This window comes from Pteropus medius, unplaced genomic scaffold, assembly GCF_902729225.1.
Source record: "Pteropus medius unplaced genomic scaffold, Ma_sr-lr_union100, whole genome shotgun sequence".
Lineage (NCBI taxonomy): Eukaryota > Metazoa > Chordata > Mammalia > Chiroptera > Pteropodidae > Pteropus > Pteropus medius.
The window spans coordinates 1,704,235-1,727,824 of NW_024347862.1; the positions used below are offsets into that span (position 1 = coordinate 1,704,235).

The 23,590-nt window shown below is 37.3% G+C and overlaps 1 protein-coding gene across 4 annotated transcripts in view; it reads left to right on the plus strand.

Moving 5' to 3' along the window:
- Positions 1-23,590, plus strand: part of NTM (neurotrimin) — a 902,803-nt gene that overhangs the window by 355,832 nt on the left and 523,381 nt on the right. The gene's annotated exons all lie outside the window — the stretch shown is intronic.

Consider the following 23,590-nt stretch of genomic DNA (forward strand, 5'->3'; position numbering starts at 1 on the left):
CAGCATAATTTAATTATCTTACAGAAGAACTTAACCAGAGCAGGACCAGTAGAACAAAGATTAGTAAAAATGTATACCCAATTTGAGAAAAACAAACAAACAAACAAACAAAACACTGATATTAAAATGCAGAGAAAGTTTTATTTTATTTTATTTTATTAAAATTACTGGGGTGAAATTGGTTAATACAATCGAATAGGTTTGAAGGGTCCTATTCAATAATATGTCATATGTATATTGCATTGTGTGTTCACCACCCAAAGTTAAATTTCCTTCCATTGCTAAATATTTTACCCTCTTTACCCCCGTCTACCTCCCCTTCCTCAAAGAACATTAAAAAAAAAACAGTTATGAAAAGTGTATTCTAAAGATAAAATATAGATAAAAGACTTAATATTTAGCTACTATTCTACTAGCTTCAAATCTTAAACAGATCTCCACTGAAAAGTCCATTAATTTAAATGGGTCATATTTCAAAGCTCTCCCAACTGGTCACTGGATATTGTACGATTCTTCTGAGTGCAAGTGGTCTTACTTAAGCAAGAAGCAGGAAAGCCTAAGATTCTAAGTTCAATATAGACCATACTGTTTCCCATTGTTCTAGTTGGTGGCCAAGAGTAAGCTTTATTTAAATGTAGAACTGCAAATGGTTACCAGTCTTTTCACTATTATCTTTGATCCTTTAACCCAACATCTGTCTTTTTCTCCACTAGCTAGCTGTAGCAAACTCTGATGATGTGGGCTTGTAATATGGGCATACTTCATTTCTGGACATTCATGAGAAACTGAATGTTATTTACATTAAAAAAAAAATTGAGTCACACTTCACATTTACTACAAAATACTATCTTTGAAGCAACATCCCCCGGGCTATTTTAGAGAGAGAGAGAGGGATTAAGATTATCATTCACGTTATCAGTTTGGTACACTTGGAGTTTTTTGAGTATAGCATCTATTTGCCTAGAAGAGTCTTAATTAAAAAAAAAAGAAATGACTGTCGAAACATGAGTGGATCACCCATCTTCATTGACAGAAGAGCCAACCTTAATAACTCCAGGCATTTTTTTATTTTTATTTTTTGAAATATTTAGTCTAGGATAGTTTGAAGAGAAGGGCAAGACGGTACCCTTATGGTTACTGTTTGGAATACATTCTTTGAAAACCTTCACACCTTTGTGATTCCATTTTAAATATGGAAGCCACAACAACATGGTCACAGCTGTGCCATCCTGATGCAAAGGGAAGGGTTGGAAGCAACAATTTTACTATGCTCTTCATCCCCTAGTACTGTTCATTGACATATTTAAAAGTCCTCTAAAAAATTGCTTCAGGCTTTTTAGGGAATTGAGAAAATAATTCCATCTTCATGGTTCGAAGTATTGTATTCCTGGGGCTGTAAAACCAATACTACAGAGGCCAAAATTGCCTGGCATTCTGGAACCTGAGTGCAAGCAGAAGACAATATTCAGTTTACAGAGCTTTGCAGATCTTACTCAAATATGCATTGAAACATGGACATTCTCATTGGCTTACCAGCTTTTCATTCATCACTAATTGGTTTGGAGAACACACTCATATTTAACAACAAATTTATTTGCCTATAGTAACAATTTCACAACTATATAAAAAATATGTAAGACATTAGAAAGAAGGCTGCTGTTCCATAGGAGGCCAGTTGTTTGGACATATTTAAGACCTTCCTCATGATTTTAATACTTGAGCTTGTTAGGGCTTATTTTTATAGCTACTACCAAACTTAGTAAGAAAGAGTATACTTCATCCAAGTCATTAATTTACTTTCCTGAAATTGGTAAGTTAGAAAGCAAGAATCCACCAAAAACTTGATCCAAAGTGGATTTATCTCTCCATGGAGGGATTCAGCTTGCATTTTTATTTTTAGCGCATTTCGAGGTATTCTTTGTAGGAGGGAGAGGGCGATGGCAGAGTGTTAATGAAAAAACTAAATAACTCTCTGAACATGGACCCATCATTTGAAAAACAGAAGCTAATTTTGAATTATTAAAAGAGGCTGGATCACAACTCACCACTGAGAAACAGAGGGAGGGAAAATGGTGTTTGGGAAGTCCAATTATTTCTAAACCAGAGACAGTCTTATTAAGTTGGGCAGAAAATTAATTAGGCTAATTAGAAAACCTCATTGGAATTCAGCAAGGAGTTATGAGAGGAAACATGACAACACTGGATATAGTGGGAGAGAGAGAAAGTTCTGGGGGAGAGTGAAATGAATTTTTCAGGAAGCAATCGGAGGATGATTCACGAACATTATGGTTGATCATAGGGTCACTTCGGAGGAAAGCAGCAGCGTTTTATAGACTTTCTGTTCCCAGTTGTGGGTCTTCACTGAGTATTAAAAATGACATCTCATGTATATTGTAACGGGGGGGAAAAAGAAAAAAACTTAAGATTTATTCTGAGGTTTCAGTGGGATTTTATATTTATTTTGGTATTTCCGATATGCTGGTTCATCAGCACTGCGCATTGTTAAAAGTGCTGGGTGGGTGGTTTTTTATCTTCACGGATTTATGGAGTCCTTAAAACATCTGTTCCGTTCTGATTCCCCCGCTCAGTACAAAGACGTTAGTCAGGGGAAGTGTCTAACGTTGCACTGTTTCAATGAATTGACGTTGCAGCTGTTAATAGAGAGAACCCTGATGATGGACTCAGTGGCGTCTTGGGGCAGGGGAGGAAGGACGCGGGGATTCCATCTCCAGGAAAAGGTTCCTGGAAACTGGGCTCTTCAACTGGACTTGGCACTGCAGACTCTGAGACTTTGAAATGAGGCAAGAGAGGCCCCAGAAAGGGACATTCAGGATAGTGAGTGGGCTGAGGAAACCTGCACGCAAGGAAATCATGATGAAAAATGACCGCCATATTTCTCTTAAGGCCCTGTTACAGACACCTCTTCTTCCACCCCTAGGAGAGAAGGAGCCATCGCAGCTCTGAGGGAGTAATTCTTACTGTTGTTTTCTGAGAAAGCAGGCTATAATCCAGCCCAAATTGGGATGGAGAGAGTCTCACAGAGGAGACATTTTCCATATTGGGTGGGAGTTAGGTCAGAAGTGATGAAAATGGATGCTATCATAGATCAGAAACTCATCGAAAAAGGCAGAAAACAGAGATCAGAACTCATATATTTTAGTACCTCATATGTCAATGTTTTTTTCCATTGACTTATCTTACTCTTTAAACCCAAGTGTTACATGAACTGGATGTATGCATCCCCCTAAATCGATATTTTAAAGCTCTAACCCCAATATGATGGTTTTTAGACACTGGGCCTTTGAGAGGCAATTAGGGCTAGGTTAGTACATGAGGGTGGGCCCCTCATAATGACTAGAAACCTTATCAGAAGAAAAAGAGAAAAAGAGACCTCTCTCCCCATGTCAAGAGGAATGGCCATGTAGGAAGCCTCAGAACCCAACCATGTTGGCGCTCTGATCTTGAACTCCAGGTCCCAGAACTTGAGAAAATAAATTTCTATTGTTTAAACTGTCCACTCTATGGTATTTTGTTATAGTGGTCTAAGCTGAATAATATATCAGTTTTGTTTATTTTCAAAGCCCCAGGACGTTCAATGGCACCACAGTGCCTCCAAGAGCCCTCTCAATAGTAATTGAGGAAACCGAACACTCTTTGCATAGGTGCCCATGTGGCTCAGTGTAACAATGGTAAGGAGAGTCCTTGGAGAAGTCCCGTAGTCCCAAGGTGATGAAAATTTGCCCTCCTTACCTAGAAAAGGACTCTACTTTCACCTTCCTCTGGGGAAGGGTAAAAAGGATCTTAATCACAGTATTTAAAGGTGAGATTGAGGGATGGGAATAAAGTGATGCCAAAGGGTCTGAATTCTGAGTGTCCTTCATCACTGCAGCTCAGGAACACAGACAGATGGGCAGCAGAGTCTCCCTGTAGGCCAGGGACCAGTCAGAGCTGCATGTTAGAAAATTATGACCTGAATGTGTGGGGCTGACACTGGGCAGTCTGCTCACAGTTCTGCAGGCCCAGCAGGTGCAGTGGCCTCTTGGCCCTTCCTTGGCGTGGGCCTCTTCTGAGGCCATCCTTTTCCAATCACTAGGTTTTCCTGTCAAGCTGAGCCAAGTAATAAGACAGGAGTCAATTAGTTCACCCCAATAGACTGCTCCCCTGTCTATTCCCAGCCTCCCAGGTGACCCCATTATGATAATGGCCCAACCTGGCTGCTCTCAGAACAGGCCTAATGGAGAAGTGAGAGCCTCCTTGAAATGTGAATTACAGAGAGGCTGGCAGACTATGGCTCTGTACCCTGCTGGCTCTGGACAGGAGCCTTCTGCCTCCCCACTGTCACTGCTGAGCAGTGCCATGTGCTTATTCATACCACATGCTGCTGGCATCCCAGGAATGTCCCATCATGCCATTCATTCCAACAATGAGCTTGATCTGCTGAAACCCAGGGAGAACAGGTGGATTCAGAGTGCAAAATGTGTTGCCTTCACTCTGGCATCACAATCTGAACTGAGTCTTTAGAGTAGGTGTGCATTTTATATCCTCACGGATATGATGGTGTCCTTCATTCTGGACCTGAATAAACACAACTTTTTATAAAATCTAGGCAGCCTGACTACAAAACTTTGAAATAAAAAAAATTAGCAAGTCAGTCATCTGTATATTTGATTTAACATCAAACATCCTATTCTTTTCAAATATTTGAGTATGTTAATATTGTGATAACACAACCAAAGAAACATTGTGATATGGCGCTTGACTGTTTCTAAAATCTCAAATAATTTTCAAAACTATATCATTTTCAACCTCTGGCAAGCATTCTGTCCTACATGCACACACTGGTCACGGTGTTAATGCAAGTAGTTTAGAGTAGTTATATAACATTTAGCCAAGACTAAAGCTAAATTTTGTAATAATTTAAAAACAAAGATTAAATGTATATCACATGTGATGAGCTGTTCAGTTAAGGAGATTATATTATCCAAGTGATTTATAGCCTTAGACAAATTATTTTGTGTTCTGGGGGTGATTAAATCCACACACATGTCTGAATCTAGAATGGGAAGCTGAGGAGCCTTTCTTACTACAAGCCCCAGGGCTCTGCATCCTGGACCCATGTTGCTTTGCTTCATATCCAGAGGCAAATCTTTTTTTTTTTTTTTTTTGCATTGCTTAATGGTTTCCTTTTCTCCTCCATTCTGTAAGCTGCTTTATATAGTGCATGTCCCTGTAGTTCTGGGATAAATTATTATTTAATTATGTAACCATTACATAATTCTTCAGCTTCAACCTTCAGTGTTCCTATTGTTGTTAATGTAACTGCTATGGAGGCATGTAAGTTTTATTTATTGTTTCCATTGCAGAGCAATAATTATGTAACTCGGCAATTCTGCAACTATTATTTCTATTTGTTTAATTACATAACTATAATGATATTAAACCTCTAAAACATTTGGTGATAGATTTATGCAGAAGATGCTAGAAGACAGCAATAATAATGATATATCAGAGTAATAATAAAACAAATAATAGTATTAATATTAATATTAATGGCAATAACAATAATAAGCAGCAACATTACCATTTGCTTTTCCTTCATGCTGTATTTGGCCTCTTTAATAGGTTCCTTCCCAAATATCTGTGGTTAATTAGCTATATAACATTTGGTACTCAGCAGTGGGTACAACCTCATTTCCAGACTTTACCTGGCAGGGCCGAGTTTTATAGACTACCAGATGGAATGGCTCTGTTCAGTTCCTTTTTATAAGGCTTGGAGTGGGCAGATTTCTTTCTTCTTCATGTCACCTGGGGACCTTTCATAAATAGGATACCCTGTGCTGAGAGACACAGATGTTGCAGAATTCTAAGAACTTGAGATGTGTTTGGGATGCAGGTGTGTGCTATGGATGATCCATTAAGGCGGAAAGAGCATGAGGTTTGGAAAGAGACAGATCTGGATTGAATTCTGGCTCGCTCTATAACTAACTAGGTGACCTCGAGCAAGTTAGCTAACTCTTTTGAGCCACAATTTCCTCGTATCTAAAATGGGAATAATGATTTCTACATTGCAAGACTGTTGTGAGAATGAAATAAAATAATGGGTTTAAATTACTAGACCTAGACCTATTGGTAGTTCTTGTTTTGGAGCTACTAGTTGATGTGATTAAGAGGGAGAACACGATTTGAAGTTTCTCCTTTCTATGTATCCCTTTTTACTAGCCTTCTCCCTCACTTGCAGACACCCAAAAGTCACTCTAACAGTTAAAGAACTCATATTTAGCCAGCCATCACTGTGTACTAGATTCCTTATACACGTTGTCTGATTAATGATCACAGTCTAAAAGCTAAGTATGTTTATTGTCACCTAGTTGAGGAAATTGAGACACAGAGCAGTTAAGAAATGTGGCACAGTCCTCCTGGCTCACTGGTAGTGGTTCCTGGGTTGAGCTCAACCAGTCTGTCTCCACAGCAGGTCTTCTTAAGCTATACTGTGCATTCTTACCAGATGCATATCCAGACAGCTACATAAGCAAGAAGCCATGAGTGCCTCCCTCTTTGAAGAACCAATTTCCTCCTTCCCTTCTTGTGCCCCTTCTCTAATCCATTCTTCTCAGAGCAGCCTATTTAATCAGCTTAAAATGTAACTCTTATGTCATTATTGCTCCTACTACACCTTCCAGTGGTTTTCCATTAGTCTCAACTTCGGCCAAGGCCTAAATCTAAATATCTTTATGATTTGATCCCTGCTTACTTCTCCATATTCACCTTTTCCAACCTTCTATCACATGCCAGACCCTGAGACCTTCCCAGACTAGGCAAAGCATCTCTCTGAGGCTATTGCGATCAGTTTCCTATGCCTGGAAGGTTTTCTATCTTCTTATCCTGTTGGTTTCCGCTCCTGCATAATTGCTTCTCAAAAATATCCCCCAAAAGCCTTAAACAAATTAACCCTGGCCTCATGCCCTGTTATTCATTATTAACCATCGTATTTGTTTCATGTATAACATGTACTATCTCTGCAGTTACTTTATTTTTCTGGCACTGTGTCTGGCTTGTTTACAGTCCTACCCCTGGCACATAGCTCAGGACCTGTAACTCAGTAAATATTGGCTTACGAAAAGAATGACTGTCTGCTTTGTGTGGTCCTATATGCCCTTGGGGTTTAAATAGTTCATGTGCAATGGGAAGAAAAGGAGCTTGGATTTTCTCATGAGGACTATTGATTAACATTCAAGAAGTGATATAGCACCCATCTTCAAAAGCTCAGACCCAGATTAGCATAGGTTGGGCATGCCAGGGGCTAGAAACAGAACAGGATGATAATGTGGCCAGCCAGTAAGCAGAGTGAATCAGGGAAAAAGCAGTTAAATCAGAGGCCCTGGAAAGGCTGACAGGGAGAGCACCTCCTTGCTCCATGAACGTGAAGGAAGTCAGGGTTGTTCTAAACTGACATTTGAATGGAACTCTGGGACTCAGAACAGTTACATTCCCTGGGGTCACACAGCAGGTCCAAATTCTGTCAAGAATATCTCTTGTTTCTAAGTTACCACCAAAGAACCCAGACTGACCAACCTCCATTATTCCACCTGTCCTCTAGTTTTTATTATTTTATTGAAGTATTTTCCTTCCTTGGGATAAAGATACACACACACACACACACACACACACACACACACACACACACACACATATTCTTAAATTTATATCTATATATATCTGAAAATTATAAGTGACATTATTTATAGCAATGTGTTCTTTCTCATTTCCACTGTTTTTCTTTTCAATCAGATGCTTTTCATTTTCACACATCACATTTCAATCACTGCCACATGAATAACAGGGAGCATAAATATTCAGATCTAGCCCTCTTTGTCTTCTTTCTAATTCCCATTTTTCTTCTTACTTCATCTTTATGAGGATATTCCTCTGCCTTTTCCCCAGTGGCTTTGTTACCGTAACTCTATCTTCTTCAATAGTCATCACCCCTATTTATCTTACTTTTAAATTATTCACTAATGTGACTAAGTAAGAATCACTTGATTATTGTATGTCCTCTCTCTGTATGTGTTTTCTTTTGTACCTAGAATTATGGGTAAGATAACAATATTATATAAGGGTTAATAATTCAGACTCCAGAATCAGTTGGTCTGGACTCCTAATCTCAACTCAAGGACAAATTTCTTAACATTTTGGACTGCTGTCCCTTCATCAAAAGGAGTTCAACAATCTTACCTCATGGAATAGTTGTAAGAATTAAACAAGATAAACCGTATAAAGTGCTTAGTATTTTCTCAGTACATCTTACTTTATTACTATTATTATTAATTATTTATAATAGTAATGAAAGTATTTATGATCCTAACAGCACCAGTAGAGAGTCATTTTTTATTCCCAATCTGTGGCACATAGACCACAGGTCAGTGTGGACTGGATAAATAATATGACCTAGATACTTTTGTATTATTTTTGAAAGTGTGCAGTTGGTAATATGTTTAATAATAAACTCATTTAAATGCCACTACTTTCATCAAATAAAAGTAAACCTGAATAGGGGAGGTGGAGGTCTTAATAAAGTCTCAATATCTGACAAATTATTAAACATTGGCACAAAGAACCAAGTACAAAGACCAGGCATGTATCACCTGCTGCAGGCAGTTTCCTGTCAGAGAAACAGACAAGTGTTTAATGGCTTTTTTTCTGTTGTTGATGTTCCTCTCCCACAGATTTTTCTCCTAAAATTTCCTAGTTTTAACATTTCATACCCAATTTTGAATGCCCTATATTTTTTTCATTTTATCAGTTCTTATTTTATTCTCCAGTGATTTGGTGTTTTTAGGTTTTTTTAAGGCAAAAATTCTTCTACTGAAACTATTCTTTCAATTAGGAAGGAAAGCATTCAAACCCGCTTCAAACTTTATGCCTCTGTGAAAATGCCAACAGAGAAACCGATGTAAAAGCAAGACAACAAAGGAAGCAAGAAGGAAGGAAAGAGAAGGAAATTAAAAACAAAGAAGAACAAGCATTTATCTGTAACCAGCTTCCGGTGTCCATTAAACATTTATTGTTTCATCTTTTTCTCAAGGTTAGAAAGTGCTTAAGGTGACAGCCAGTGATTCAAACTGAGGCCTTGGGTTCCAAATACTGTACTTTTTCCACTTGTCCATGAGGGAAGGATGCAAAGGAATCATATCTCTGCCCTGCATATTCTGAACCAATGGAGAAATACACCAAGAAGTCAGATGACAATATCAGCTTTGTGACTGGCAGTAACTCCACACGATCTCAGGCAGATTAGCAATGCCACCTCAGGCCTCCAGCTCATCGGCTGGCTGCTCACCATGTGGTGGAGTGGACACTGCATCCTGGGGTACCTGTCCAGCCAGAGCACAGGTTTTCCAAAAGTTTCCCAGGCTGACTAATCAGATAGGCCTCTCCTCCCCTCAGGGGAAGAATGAGTGAGAGTAAGGGGGCACAAGTATGATTCCAACTCAAGTTTTCTCATAGAAATGAGAGGATAAAACAGCATCCAAATAGTCCACTTTCTTATTTTGTTCATGTTTTTAATTATATCTTTTATCCATCTAACCAGGCAGCAGAATTTGTGTTCCCAGTCATCTGATTTGCCCCTCCCCCTGACAAAGGAGGTCAAATGGCCAATGCTGACCAGTCTCAGATTTTTCTTCCTTCCTCCCTTTGAACAGAGGTGGAGGACCCAGCGTGAAAAGAAAGATGAGGCCTTGTAGTTCTAGGCCCAGCCTAGCTTTAGAAAGCTGAAGTGGTCAACATAGTGAGACTCTCTTCTCCTCCCATCAGCAGAAAAGTACTCAAGTTCCACATGGCGAAGCACAAATTCTCAGGCTTCAGAGGACAATCAGTGCTCTCAGGCAAGTCTGATTGAAATTCGGTGTTTCCTTTACAGGCTCCAGGATTATGACCATTTCTAAGCCCTGGCTTCATAAGTCATGAGATTTTCTTACTAAGAAATAAGTTTGCTAAATCAAATCAATAGCCTGTGGGTGGAAATGTTGTCTGCTACATGCAGAAATCCCCCCATTCATAGCTGTGTGAAACTGAATTGGAGCTTCCAGAGGTCTTCTCATCATAGTTTCTTTTCCAGTGCTTTGCCATTGATCCCTGGAATGATTGGGAGCACTGGCCCTTCACAACTTTGCTCCACGACTTCACTGTCAGTATGATGAGTGTCACTTCCTGCTGCCTTATTCTCCTCTGCCAATGCTGAGTCAGAGTTAGGTTAGAAAGGCTTGTCATTGAAGAGAGACCATCTGTGTCTGTCCTTATATCCAAAGCACGTAGCTTTGTGTAGGTGGTAGAGTTGTTTCTTCTGCTGCTGTTCTATGCACTGGACACTGGTTTTTGTAGATGCTCAGGTTCAGAATAACATTATCCATAATAATTTTTATAGCTCCAGGTGACTCACATAAAGAGGTCTTCTAAGCATGTGCCTAACAAAACAGAGACCCCCTACCTCTCTGAATGAGCTGTACAAATCCCTCACTCCCAGCTGTAAAACTTATAGAATAAGTCTGACAATACAAAATGCAGTTTCTCAATACAAGTCATCTTGGAAATTACCATATCTCTGTAAAGCTTTTATAAATTATGCTACTCTTGTTCATGATCACGGTAAAATGTAGTTTGGTTTTTAGGTGATTCTGTAAGCATACAGCTGGACTTGATGGTCTCAGGTTTCGAGCTTTGAGCAGCATCCATTATGTAGATGACAAGGATGGAAACAAAGATGCCAGGGCTTCAGTCATGATTGCTTCAGAATCTGATGAGGCTGAAACCACACTCTGTCCAAGTTCACCAGTCAGGACCTACTGCAGCATGTTCTGGGCCTTTAATCATCTTCACTAAACTACTATACTTGATAGCAGTTTAAAATGAAATTACTAGGCCTCTTTTGGGTCTAAGTCCATACTGTTTCATAATTTCTTTATAATTCAGTCAGAAATATCAGTGTTTTCAAGAAAAGGGACTCCTTGTTCTGCTGGGCCCATGTGGTGGCAGCCTGGGCTCTTCAGGTGTCAATGGAGATTTTGTATGAAGGTGATTGTCCCAGATGCAGCCATCTCCAGAACACACCTGTGTTCAGAGGTCCTCCTCTGTGCTCTAAACCCGGGCACTGCCATCTGCCTTCTAGCCCCACCACTTCCCTATGGAAGTGCCTCTAAGCTCTGGGACTGACCCACAATATGGACTCAGATTCCTGCACTTCTGAGTTGGTCACGTTTTTTCTTTTCGGTTTTAAAAAAAGAATCTAAAGAAATTTGACACTTCTGTTTGCAGTGGTATAAAATAATGTATGCTTTGTTAAGAAACCTGGGGTGAGATGTGCAGGTCTAGTAGGACACATTGCCAGAAAATATCTTTCATATTTTCTAAGAAGTTTCCTTTTTTTTTTCTATTCTCTAACTCCTTATGTCATTTCTAAATCTATTTCTCATCATTTTCCCCCAAAAGAACCCCAAGTTTTGCTGTTGTTTGTCGTTTATATGTTATTGTTTTTTTTTTCTATTCGAATTTAATTGTAAATAAAATACTAAATATCTACTATAATTTTGGCATTATGCTAGTTGCTGGGGAATGCCAATTTGAAAAAGGCAGTCTGCTCTAGAGGAAATGACACTCAGAGGCAGAGAGGGGGAGGAAGAGGGAGAGGGAGAAGGAGAGGGAGAGGGAGAGGGAGAGGGAGAAGGGGAAAGGAACGTGCCAAGATGTGTTTGTAGAACACTGGTGCACTGACATATCTAAAAGGTAGGGTAGCTATGCTCACTTTAGTTCTTTCTTAATACAGTCACTTCACAATTGTATTTATGGACTTTTCCATGGGTAAAGAAGTGGAGTTACTTTCATCTTAGTTTCTCGTATCAATGATGCCCCACCTATGTTATTATCCAATAGCGTAGGATAATATGTTATTGGACAACATGTTATTGGACAATATGTTTGTATCCCTTTTCTCAGCATTTGTCTCATGCTGATACATTTTAAAATCAAAAATACACTATTAATGCATATAGCAAATAGTTAAGTGGACATCTTTACCTTGTCTCATGGCATTCTCTTCTTTATGACTACTCTCATTCTTGTATGGTTAATATATTACCTCAAACCCATAACCATAGCAACCCAAAGTTATATATTTTCTTGTCAAACACAATGTCTTTATCCAAAAGTGATAAGTAACCTGATTGTGTTCCAACTGCAGAATGTCCTATTTTTTCACTTAGGGTGACTAAGCAGTGCGTAATCTTCCTTCCTTTTATTACATGGTTTGGGTCCTCGTGTATCATTCTGTCAGCTACAACTTCTGAACTTACAGTGCAATTCCCACAAGTGCTTTAAAGCCTGAGTTCAATAGTGTTAAGGACCTTCACTTCCTGACATCTTCTGTCATGCCATTTTTAAACAAAATAGTCAATAGCTTTGGTGCCATTGACTTTGCCTTCTTCTGATTTTTCCAAAATTGCTTTGAAACCTTCCACCAAGCTTGGAGTATTTAATCAATGGTGAATTCTTTATAAATGTCAGTGGGAAACTCATCTGTTCCAAGAACTTTCCTTTATCTCAATAGCTTTTATTAAGCTTCTTACCCCTAAGGCACTGATTTTTACCCTTACAACCTCAATTTCTTCTTCTGTAGCAGCATCCTAGGGAGAACACTGATGTGCTTCTTTATTTCTTCCTTCTCCCTATTTCTGTCTCCCTCTTGGGGACATCCATGCTTATTGCTCGCACTAACCCTTGACTTTTCGCACAATTACACACACTTTCTTAAGGAGCTGGAGAAGTCATTTTCAAAAGTTACTCCACCATAATTCTTTTTGGCAGAATAATATTCACTTCCCTACCTTCTGCTTTCTGGAATAGTCTTCTTCACCGTGTATCATTCCGCTAGGCCAAGAGAGCATCTTTTTGCCACAGACGTATTCATGGCATACAGAATAAATGAAGAGATCATATGTTTGGCTCCAAATGTAATTTTCCTCCCCTGTTTTAAGTAATTGTGTGGTCGCCAAAAATTGTAGTAAGAATTTTTTCTATCACTTGCCATTAAGAAACATTCCTCAGAGCAATTCTCCTTGTGGTTTCCAGGAATGCATTAAACTTAAGGTGAAAATAATTTGACTTCAGCATTCAATACAAGTGTGTCATTAATGATCTGAGTGCTATTGTGGACTACTTCCTTCCTAAGATGCCTGTGGCTTTTAGAGCAAACTCAGATTTCAAAACTACTGAGAGAACCACAGCCTGCTGGAGAAATCCTATGATGTCTTATGAGAACAAATGTATGTATGTTCCCTTCCCTTTTCTTTTCCTCTCCCTTCCCTGCACATAGTCACATAACTCGGCAATGCACATCTCTCTTAGTGTTTAGTTTTATGGAAGTTTGAAATAATCACTCCAAAGGTGAATGCTTGCTCAGTTTACTGTCAGACTCCCTATTGCTTCTATTCCGATGGCCCTGGATTGCGACTCAGCACAGGGCTCTTCCAGGGGAGGGCTGCACTTGCAGCTAATCTATAATTTACAAAACACAGTCAGATGCATCTTAGGAAAAAAATATGTAGAAACACTTTGCATGGGGCCTGTCCCCTGAAAATATTAGATATGGAACATTACTGCTCAACTCTAGTTGGCCCCTTTATTTATTAGTTCACTTGGTGTATAGTTTAATATCGGGTTGCTTTTTGCTGTGCACAGCACTTGCTTAACAAGGAAAAAGATCACGTGTTCGTTCCCTGGAGATGGGCTTCTCTGCCAGGTGAAGATTAAATGAAATGTTGGTGATTTTTAGACAGCAGGAATCAACTTTACTGAAAATGTTGTCATTTTAGTTTTTCTCACTTAATAAATCTCCATAGGAAAATGTTTGCCCCATGATTTTCCTCTTCCTTCCATTGATACCACCTGAAGTTATCCATTTAGGGAACATCTCTTCCAGATACAGTTGTGATCATCTTTTCTGTAATAAGGAATACACATTAAGTAACTCTTGGTACGTGGTACACATTGTAGCTCTGTATAACCTAGGGGCACCATGAAAAATATTGCATGTACTTGGTCTATTTCCTCTAGGAACCTTTAATTTAAGATATACAGGAATATAGGAACCTCAATCAGCATGATACCTCTGGCCAAATGAAGGCTTCTGTGCCAAATGAACAAGGGTGATATGAAGTTGATGTTGAGCCAGGATGAGTTGTGATGGAGGCCATGCATAATAAGTAACTACTTGGATGGCGTACTAGTTAAGGCAGAGTGAGTGCTTCAACAAAGATAATCTACACTGTTCAGTGTGTTTCTAGCCAGTTCCCTGGGCCAGAAATCACATTAAAAGTTATTTTCTGGAACAATATTGGTGCCTGCTTTATTTCTCTGCTTACACCTCCAGCCCTATGCCTCTCTCTGTCAAGGTAAATGGAAAGTACCTTGAGGCTATCTGGAACAACAGGCGTAGTGGAAGCTCCACTCTTAACTCTGGTCTCAGCTGCAGGCCTGTGTCACTCTGTTTAATTGAGAAGTCTTAATGGGTCTTTGTGATTCCAAGGCTTTAAAGTCTTATTTTACATTGTTTGTCCTCTAGAAGCAGCTTCAAATCTGTGTGATTCCACATTTCTGATACTTTTATTCCATTTCTTCTTGTCTGTAAAACAGCTCATTCTTTCTTGAAATACCTTGCCAAACACAGCAAGGGAAGATGAACATATGCTAGCATTCTGGCTCTTTCCAACCACTTTCCTGAGATGCACAGGCTCAGTAGGCACTTGGTCTGCCTTCCACGCTAACAAGGGTGACAGTTTTACCAACTGTTTCACTACAGCAGAGCAGGGATTTCCAGCTTGCTAGATCTGTTTCCTCACTGCCTACCACCAAACTGCTAAGCTCCTGTTAGATATTTTAGATAATTTTTTTATGGCAGCATATACTTCAAGGCCTTGATTTCTGTATTTTTTTGGGGGGTAATGTTAGTTTCTGCAACAAATTCCCACATTTTAATGGCATAAGGAAATGAAATAAAGTCGTTTTGCTTCATATAAATTCCAGTGCTGGTGTTCCCAGGTCATGGAAGGCTGGCTTTCCTACACATGGAGATGCAGGGATTCAGGCTCCTTCTGTCCTGGGACTCCACAATGTCCTGGGGCCTCTAAGTACTCAGGCTACAGCCAGCAGAGGAGTGGGGAGTGGAAGGATTTTGCAGACTAGCCTTGGAGGTGCTATAATATTACTTATGCTCAGGTCTCTTTTTGCTAGAACACTGTAGAAGGTTGCACAGAAGTGTGAAGAGACAGGTAAATAGGGTCTGTCTCTAGGTAGCCATTTGACCTTCTATAATGTACTAGTGACAATAGTACATTATAGAAGGTCAAATCACAAAGTTTTAGTGGCAGGAAGCTGCTTTGGCCATATGTGAAAAAAAAGTTTTGGAGAAAATTATCGAGTTCATTATAGAGGAAAATGAAATATTTAATAATACTTAGGTGTGCATATATATAATAATGTTTTTACCTATACTATCTAGACATAAGGTGGTCTCTCTTTGCAGGCCTGAGTTAGACAACCTGATTTGGGAAGAGTTAATGTCAAGGTGAAATACTACATTCCATGAAGAAAACACACACACAGATATACACCCACAATGTAAATGAAGAACTTTTTTTGTGAAAAATATATCTTATTCATCTTTATGATACAAAGGCTCTTATTTCTAACTTTTGAAATATATAAACCTTGAATTTCCATATTTATTTTCTTTATGAGCAAATGCTTTCCCATATGCAATCTTGATGTTAGTCTGCACTGAAGCATTCAGTATCAGATTCTTCCCTTGTGCTTATCATTCTTAAGGGGAGTTTAAAGTATGTGCCTGCTCTGAACAGTGTGCTCTCATATTCTGTGTTCTTATTTCAAATTATGGCATTAAAAAACAAAAACTTGACTTCCAAATGTAGTGTTAGTAATGCTGCTAGTTAACTACACTCTAATTTCCTGGCAAATTGAGATGCTCAGATATTGCAGATGTTACCAAATTCCTGTTTGTTTTAGAAAATTTTACTCTGTATTAATGTAATGACAAAGTTTATTTATAGTACCTGACTATGAATGCTCCAACATATACTTTCACCATGGTTTTTACATTAATCATATGGGGAATTGATAATTGACTACAGGGGTTTTTACCTATGAGCAAAAATATTTGACTCAATTATGCTTACATGGTGAGAGATGAATATATCGAATTATGATACATAGATTATTGGTGGATTTCAAGAAAGAGAAGAACTATCCCAGGAGAATAAGCCATGAATGAGTAAGTTTTAAAAATTTAAAAATTGATAATACTGTCATTATATCATCTGTCATAGCTTAGAAGTTTAATCCCATTCAATATAGGAGATGAAAAGGTAAACCTGGTATGTTCAGTAACATTAAGTGCCTGTCACTCAAATTCCAGCATCCAGATGGATTTGTAGAAAAGCAGCAGACATCTTCTACAAGAAGCCAAAACCTACAATGTTAGCTGGTGACTGGCTTTCTAGAGGGTAAAGCTAAGCTAATGTAAGTGGCTTTGTGCATACTTATGCTTTATAAAAAGATAAGCTTCCAGCCTTACTTCGAAAGCCATCAACTATATTCTTTTAAACTTGAAGTTTAAGATTCTATTTAGAGTCGATAAAGTTGAGCAAAAAATTTAAGAGTGAGTGATCAGACTTAATTCCTCAGTAAAGTTCCTTTTTACACATTTAACTTTTCAAAGACTGAGATATTTTTGTTTGTTTTGAATGACTTGGAAGAGAAGACAATTATAAGGTAGAAGAAAGATCATTTTAGTAGGAGTTAGGAGTGCTGCTTCTATCACAAATAACAAGGTTCTCATATTTTATATTCGTTTACAAAATGAAGAATTTATCACATACATTTTAAAAAATTCAGCTCTAACATATCATGATAGTAAACTTATATCTTGAATATATATATATATATATATTCCATTTTATCTTTCTCTTCAATATTGGTTCCCTTTCCCATTATCCTAAACTTATTATGGACACTTAAAGTTTTTCAGATAACTATTATGGTAGGAAGAATTCAAAAGTGACCCCCAAAGCTCTCACCTTATGGCATATGCCTGTATATTCCTATACCTTTGAATGAGGGCAGGACCTGTGAAAGTGGAGATAGTCTCTCATCACTCCCTTGGTTAGGTTATGTCAAATGAGACAACATTGTACTCTGTTTGCATCACTGCCTACTGGGGAGGGATAGAAAGTCAGACAAATGTATTACAGTTGGCCTGGAAGAGAGCAAACAGCACTGTTGTGACTGGCCTGTGACGGTTATATGCCAAAGATCCATAGTCAGCCTCCAAGAGCTGAGAATGAACCCAACTGACAAGTAAGAACTTAGGTACCTCAGTTTTACAGCACAAGAAATGCATTCTACCACAGCCAATGAGATAGGATGAGAACTCAGAGCCTCATATGGAATCACAGTGCTGGCCCACATCATAATTTCAGCCTCAGTAGATTTCAAGCAGAGGACTCATGGACATCCGACCAATGAAAACGGAGAGAATATATTTTTTGTTGCTTTAAACTGCTAAGTCTATGATAATTTGTTATGCAGCAATAGATAACTAATACAACTACACATAAAATTTCAAATCAGTGTCCAACTCATTTTCTATTTCATTTTATATTCATATTCATGTAGTCTAACAAAACATACTTATTAAGTAGCTGCAACATGACAGATGGTATGCTAGGGACAAGTGATACGACGCAGTCTCTGCCCTTAGTGTTATACCTTAGAAAATAGGTATACTTTAAACAAAATCTGTGAATAGATTACATGTGCTTTAAGAGTAGCTCATAACTGGTATAACCAGGACACAGAGAAGAAGTATATAAGTCTATCTGTGGGGTAAGGAAACACAAGGAAAGATTCTGTTATAAAATGCAACTTGAGTTAAGTGATAAAGAGTAGATGCTTCAGGTGGGAAGGGGAGATAAGAGAGTTCTGAACAGCGAAGCTATATGACTAATTCCACAAGATGCTCTTCTAGACAACTTTCAAAGGTAAGAATGTGAAAAAGGAAGGGCTGCAGTGGTGGAAAAGGAAAGAAAAATGAGTTTAGAGGCAAATCTGAATAGGAAGATAGAGATGCGCTATTTAAAGTGTGGTTCAAGGGGTAGCAGTAGGGAGATCCCTTGCGAACTTGTTAGAAATGCAGAATCTCAGCCTCCACCTATATCTACCAAATTATAATCCATGCTTTAACCACATCTTCAGCTAATTCACAAGTACTTTCATGTTTTTGAGAGTGTTAATGCTGGTGTGTCTGGGTACTATTTAGGTAAAGAGAAGATGTTGCTGTTTCAAAGTGGGTAAATAACAATCAGATCTATCTTTTTTAAAAAAGCACTGAAGAAGTGGAAAGGGCTGATTAGATAAGTATGAGACAGAAAGCAGAGAAACCAGTTAGAACATTATTTAAATAGTTCAAGCAAGAGAGCAAAGCAGAAAACAGTGGGCACAGAAAAGAGTAGATAAATAAGACAAATTTTAAGAAAGCAGAATATATAGAATTTTGAACAACAGACTTAGATAAGCTACCTAAGGGACATTGAATTATTTAAAATGAACCTCAGGTGTCTGGTTAATATGACTATGTGGATGGAGTTGTCATTTTCAAATGTACAGGTGAAATAATGAGTTTCATTTTGGACATGCTGTGTTTGAGATGCCTGTTAAACTGAGGTGAGGATATTTAGTAGAAAGTGGATATATGGATCTAAGGTCACTAATTTGGATGTCAGGGACTTCTAGGGTGTATCTGAAGTTATGAGAGTGAGCTAGTGCTTCCAAGCTGAAAATTCCAATTCAATTTAAAAATTTTAAGACTTCTAGATTCAAGATTTCCACTGGTACCTGATTTTTTCTCTTCCACCTTATTAAAAGAATACTTAGGGAAGCACAAATATATATCCAATATTAAAAGATTTTAAATGGGCTAGGCACACCCTTTAGATGCTGATGTGAGAGGATTCTGACTGTTCCCATGTGGGAAGTGATACTGGCATGGAGGAAAATTCACATATCCATCAATTTTTAGATACCTTCTCATTCATGAAAAAGTACAAAGAATGGAGTAATAATCATAAGAGACTTGTGAAGTGATTTAGTAGAATTTTTGTTGTACTTACAAAATGAATATCATTGCATCCAAGATATAAGGGAGGAAACAATATATATTTTATGTGTATATATATATATATATATATATATATATATATATGTATTGTGTATTTACATATATATATGCTACAGAAAACAGAAGACAACTTTAGAAGAGTATCTTATATATAATTTACATTAAGGCAAAAAAATCACTAGCTCTGTGGAAAAAAAAGTGGTAAAATAGAAGATGATAAAACAGCAGATTGAGTAAAAAAAGAGTTCCATTAGAACAAAAAATATTTAAGGAAACTAAACATCAGGAGAAGGCATATAGGACAAAAATAGCAACCTAAAATTTAATCAGTAATGCAGAGAACACAGTTGAATTTTTTTTTCAAAAGTAAAAGATGAAAAGCAAATAAGTGAAAAATTAAAGCAGAAAGAATAACTAGTCTAACCTAAGAAGAATTTGTGTCCTATAAGAACATACCATACCAATTGAGAACAACATACATACAATACACGATCTTTTCCTAAGCTGCATAAACACTTTAATTTGCAGAAATGAAATATTTAGTAAATACCAGGTGAAATAAATAAAAAAAAGAACATAGGGATAGATGAACTAAATTTAAATATATATTAGTTTATAATTATGCCAGTACCATATTGTTTGGATTATCATAATTTTGCAGTATATTCTGAAGTCAGGGAGTGTGATGCCTGAAGCTTTTTAAAAATTTCTCAGGATTACTTTTGCTTTTTGGAGTCTTTTGTGATTCTACACAAATTTTACATTTTTTTCTATTTCCATAAACAGTGACATTGTAATTTTGATAGGGATTACACTGAATCTATAGAAGCCTTTGAATAGTATAGACATTTTAGCAATATTGATGCTTTAGATCTACGAGTATAAATATTTTTTCATTTATTTTTGACTTCTCTAATTTCTAATATCAATGTCTTATAATTTTCTTTATATAGGTATTTTAGTTCCTTGGTTAAATTTATTTATAAGTATTATAGTGTTTTGATCCTATTGTGGGATCCTAACTGGATCTTTTCCTTTTTTTTTTTTTCCAGATAATTTATTGTTATTGTATAGAAACAATTTCGTATCCTGAAACTTTTCTGAATTAGCTTATTGAGTCTAACAGTTTTTGGTGGAGTTTTAGAAATTTTTCACATACAAAATTACATTTCTTTTTTTCTGGTTCGGATACCTTTTATTTATTTTTCTTCTCTAATTTATTATTGTATTATATTGAGAAATAGGCTGACAGTCTTATGAAGTTACCTTGTAGGTAACTAACTTCTTTTCTTTCATTGCTTTTAAGAGTTTCTCTTTGTCTTTAACCTTTAGCATTTTAATTACAATGTGTCTTGATATGGGCCTCTTTGGGTTCATCTTTTTTAAGACTCTCTACTTCCTGGACTTGTATGTCAATTTCTTTCACCAGCTTAGGGAAATTTTCAGCCATTATTTCTTCAATTTGTTTTCAATCTCTTGTTCTCTCTCTTCCTCCGGTACCCTTATAAAGCAAATGTTTTTACATTTGATGTTGTCTCAGATGTTCTTTAAACTCTCCTCATATTTTTTGATCTTTTCTCATTTTGCTGTTACAGTTGGGTGTTTTCCACCACCTTGTCTTTCAAATTGCCGCTTCAGTCCTCTGCCTCATCTAACCTGCTGCTGATTCCATCTAAAGTACTCTTAATTTCAGTTATTCTATTCTTCACTTCTGACTGGTTCTTTTTTTTTTTTTATATTTTTTTTTTGATCTCCTTCTTTTTTTGTTCCCTATCTCATATGTTATGTTTGTTAAAGTTCTCACTGAAATCTTCTATTTTTACCCCAAGTTCACTGAGCATCCTTATAACCAATGTTTTGAACTCTGAGTCTGGTGGATTGCTTGCCTCCAATTTGTTTTAGTTCTTTTTTTCTTTGTTTTTGAGTTTTGTTCTGTTCTTTTATTTGGGACATGTTTTTTTGTCTCTTCATTTTAGGTTGCCTCCCTGTGTTTGTTTCTATGTGTTATGTAGATCTGCTATGTTTCCTAGTCTTGGCAGGGTGACATTATGTAGTAAGAGTCCTGTGGAGCCCAATGGCACAGTCTCCCTGCTTACCTGAGCTTGCTGCTCCAGGGATGTCCCTTGTATGGGTTGTATGTGCTCTTCTGCTGTAGTTAAGCCTTGATTGCTGTTGGCATGTCAGTGAGTGGTATTGACCCTCAGGCTGACTCACTATGAGGGCTGATCGTGACTACGGTGGACAAGTGTTGTGCAGGTGTTGACCCCATGGAGCAGGATTTGTTTTAGCAGGGTTCTGCTGCCTGCCAAGTTCACCCTTCTGGTTCGTCATTTGTGGAGCTTAATGGGTGGTGCTCTGTTGTAGTCTGAATCTGGCCACCAGGCATGTTGGTTCTGGGGCCTCTTGGGTGGGGCACTGGTATAGGTCAAAGTTAACTGTCGCCTTTGTCTGGCTCAGGGCCACGTGATAGGAGTTACAAAGTATTGTGGCTGGTGGCTGCCTGTTCTGGGCTTGGAGTTATCTAGGAGTGGTTATGCTGTGAACTGAGGCTGGCTGCCACTAGTGCCAGGCTTAGTGCTGCTTAACAAGATGTACAGAGCACACCCAGGACAGCCACTGCTTGTTTGTGTACATTTAGATATTTTGGGAAAGTCTGTAGTTTGGGTCTAGGCTAGCCGCTAGTGTAGATTAGCCTCATAAAGAGATTTGGGCTGGGTGTGTAAATTGGGTGGGGCAGGGTCTCAGAGATTAACCAAGGTGGAGTAAGAGTGGGTGTTAGTCAGTAGCATCAAAACCATAAAATATTTAGCTATGAATTTTTAAAAATATGTATAAGAGTTGTTCTCTGGAAACTATAAAACATTGCTGAAGAAAATTAAAGAAAATCTGAATAAAAGAGAAAAAATATATACCATATCAATGGATTGGAAGGCAATATCTTTAGATGTCAATACTTCCTAAATTATATGTAGGCTCAACAAAATTCCAGTCAAAATCTCAGCATGATTTTTTGATGGAAATTGATAAGCTGACTTAGAATAGCTATGCATATCTTCAACTGATTTTCAGCAAAGTTCCATGGAAATTAAGTAGTAGAAAAGATTACCTTTTCAATGGATAGTAGTAAAAAAAAAGGTATTAATATGATAAAACTTAAACATCCATCATTATCTCATGCACAAAACTCAACTAAAAAGGCATCATAGATCTAAATGTAAGAGCGAAAACTATAAAATTTCTAGAAAAAAGTAGGAGTAAATTTTTTTGACCTTAGATCTGACACAAAAAGCACAAACCAAAAGAGAAAAACTGTTAAACTGAACTTATCAAAACTGAATTTTTTTACTCTTGGAAAATGTAAAAAATGTCAATGCAAGCCACAAAAGAAAATATTCTTAATGCATGTATCTGACAAATAACTTATATTCCTAACCTATAAACAGATCTTACAAGTCTATATAGGTCATATAACAATATATTTTTTTAAATGGGCAAATGTTTAAACAAATCATTCACAAAAGATGTATGAAATTTCAATAATCACAAGCAAAGATGTTCAACATCGAACAAATCATCAATCGAATGCAAATTAAAACCACAATAACTACCACTTTCCAGTTTTTAGAATGAATAAAATTAAAAAGACTGAGAAAGAAAGTTTTAATGAGAGTATGGGTACTAGTAGAACTCTAATATATTGCTGGTAGGTATATAAAATTGTGCAATCACTTTGGGAAACAATCTGGTAGTTACTTATGAAATTAAACATACACTTAATATATAAACTATCAATCCCTAGGCATTTACCTAAGATAAATAAAAACATGTCCACACAAAGACTTGCACACAAATGTTCATAGTAGCTTCATTCATAGTCAAAAACAGAAAGCAAAAAAAACCAGTAGTAATCCAAATGTCTATGTAAAAAGTAGATGAGTACAATAATTGTATTATAGCCATAAATCAGAATTATTTTGAGTAATAAAAAAGTAACTATTGTTACACAAAACAAAATGAATGAATTTCCAAAACATTACACTGAGCAAATGAAGCTAGGCACAAAGAAGAACATATTATTTTATTCAAATCATAGAAGTTCTAGAATGAGCAAAACCAAACGGTAGTGAGAGAAAAGCAGTGCTAAGTTGCCTGGGGTCAGGGCTGGGAAAAGAGTAAGGGAGTGTTGATGACATAAGCTGAAAAGGAATAAGAGCTAATTTGGGAAGGTTTCAGAAATATCCTATTGTTTCGTTGTGGTAGTAGTTACATGGTTAGAGATAATTTTAAATGGTTACATTTTATCAATGGCTATGAAATATACTTTAATAAATTTAATAAGAGTGAGTTTAC